Source organism: Cryptomeria japonica, chromosome 11, assembly GCF_030272615.1.
Source record: "Cryptomeria japonica chromosome 11, Sugi_1.0, whole genome shotgun sequence".
Lineage (NCBI taxonomy): Eukaryota > Viridiplantae > Streptophyta > Pinopsida > Cupressales > Cupressaceae > Cryptomeria > Cryptomeria japonica.
In genome coordinates this window covers 243443200-243446052 of record NC_081415.1, presented here as the reverse complement: position 1 = coordinate 243446052, position 2853 = coordinate 243443200, and positions in this window count along the sequence as shown.

Below are 2853 nucleotides of genomic sequence, written 5' to 3'. Positions count from 1 at the left end.
ACCGTGCTTTTTCCCAGTTGGGTTTCCACGTGAAAAATATGTGTGTCATGAGAAATGCTTTTGTCTTGTGATGCTTTGTTTTATCTGTTATGCACATGAAGTTTCTATGTTTTATGCCTGTCTATAAAACATATTGAACTCACTGTTGTGAAGATTTGATGGTTAGGTCTACTAGTTCATGCATGAGAATATTATGATTATGTGGTATTGAGCTAAGTGAAAAGCTTAGTAAGTGACCCGTTCATAACTGATTGAGTTATTCTGGATGCTACTGGTTGCACTCTGTTTTACCGGTATCTCTATTTATCAGTCATTGTGAGTGTTTGCTATCAAACCGATTTTTGGACTGTATTTGTGTCTATACTGATTCACCTCCCCCCTCTCAGTACCGGTTTGGTACTAGTGGTTCAACATTGAGTTATCATAGCTATGAAGGCCTTTTTCACTGTGATGTTGATCTTACTCTTGTGATTGATCCATTAAGTTGATTGTGTTTTGAGGCTGCTATTATATCAACATTACTGAGACATTATTGTTCTCTTACCTTGGACTAGACTTCAGTTGTCGCAACTTATCCTCTACATTCATCAAATCAAACAATAGAATAGATTTCAATAAATATTCTCTATCAAAACTAGTACCCCCATGGGACAGTGGTAAATATCGTAAGGAACTCTCAATGTATCTTTGAAGCCATAAAACAGTGAAATCTCCCTTGAAAACTAAGATGATGTCTTAGAAGGAAACAACAAAATCAACCATTTCAATTTGTAGAACAATTTTCCATAGATGATTAATGCATCTTGGAATAATGAAAATGGGTATGTGTTTCCAAGGGACTGAAAATGTTATTGCCAATAGAGTGAATGCATCCCAACATCTTGAGATGACTATTTTGATTGTAGACACTCCTCTTTCATTATATGAGTGTTCTATGCAAAAGAACAAATAAGTCCAAAAATAATTAAAATGTATATAAATAGGTCTACTTAAAACTAAAATATATATATAAGTAAGTCTATTTAGCAAGATTTTATCAAACTTTCTACAAGAATGAAGGTGTAAATATCTAAGAAAAAAATTAAAATGGTAATTATAGAAAATTAAAAATAGATATATTTTCTACTTTTTTTCTTTACTCTTTAATAAAAAATTTAACAATAATTTATTTCTACTTGGGTTTCTTTCGGTCAATCCAAGCTTTTGGGAGATTGAATTGGGCATGACATTGCATGATGCCCCCAAACCACTAAGCAATTGTGTAGGTGCCTCCAAAACGTGTATGCTTAGTACAAAAGGAGGGATGTATGTAGTGTTAGAAGTTTCTTTGAATTGAAAAATAAGATAATATACTATTTACATATATTATTTAGTAGTTTTCTTAAAATAACAATTATAATAGGGGAAAGGACCCAGTAGTTGAGCATGTACCAATTGTTGTGAGGGTTGTTGATACCTTTTGTTCCAAAAATTGAACAAATAAAACCTATTGTTTGAAACAAAAAATATCAATTTTTGTTAGGAAATGTACCAACAGTTGTTAGGAAATGTACCAACAGTTGTTAGGAAATGTAGCAATAGTTGTTAAGAAATGTACTAATATTGTAAAAAGTAACCAATCAGGTGATGCCATATCAGCTGCACAACTATTGGGGTCTCTTTTGCACGCCTATTGGTCTCACTTTTTTGGGGGGCAGTTTTGGACACCTTGGCAAAAAGCATGTTGATGTGGCATCATATTTGATGATGTGGCCCTGAAACCTTAGTTATAAGCAGGGGACTTGCCAAGCAGCTTAAAAAAATCGGAGTGATTTGAAATTTTCAAGTAGGATTTTGAGAAGTGCGAAGTTAGGGTGCACAACTACTGGGTCCTTTCCCCTAAATAGTGTCATGATGTTTTACTTTCCATTGTGACAATTTTTTTTTAAACAATATATACTTAATTTGTGACAGTTTTATAGTTTATTTATGGTAAACAAGAACTATCTCCACCTTTGTGAAAGGAAAAAGTTTCCTTTCAGTATTTAGCTTCTATTGTGGTTAGAAAAGACCACCATTCGCATAATTTTTTAAAATGAAGCTTTTCTTTAATATAAAATACTCCATTCTGACTTATCGACCAAAAAAAAAATCGATCCTTGATCTAAAAAGGAGGGAAGGCAATTACATCTTTAAAAAATTATAATATCAAATAAAAAAGAAGCCTAAAGCCCAGCTTAAGCAATCTTATTTAAAATTAGACATGAACAAGGCCTATGATAAGGCCCCTTGGCCTTCTTGATGCAGGCAATGATTAAATTTGGTTTTAGTCAGGATTGGTGTGATTGGGTAAGTAGTTGTAGCTCCTCTGTTTCTCTCTATCCTCATGAATGGTGTGGCTTCGAATAGTTTTAATGCAAAGCGTGGGCCAAGGCGATCCTTTATCGTCGTTTTCATTTCTCATTTTGGACGAATGTTTGGGTAGATCTTTTAAGGTGAACTGCTTTGGAGGGCTTCCTTGGAAGATTGCAAGTTTCTAATGGTATTGGCAATGTCTTCCACCTGCAATTCGTGGATGACACCCTCATTTTGGTTGAGGCCTCGGCTAGAGAGGCTAGGAGCGTTAAGATGTTTTTAGAGCTTTACGAACAAGTTGTTGGACAGATGGTGAGTCATGATAAGTCCAGTAATTTCTTTTTTAAAGATGATTTTCTGAAGTGTCTGGACATTCAGAACATTCTAGGTTTTAAAGTTAGCAGATTGCCCAGCAAGTAAATGGGTATGCTTTTGATCCAACAAAGATTGACTATGGATGATTGGAGTTCGCTAATTGCCAGGGTCCAAATTAAGCTTGCGTCCAAGAATGGGTGCTCG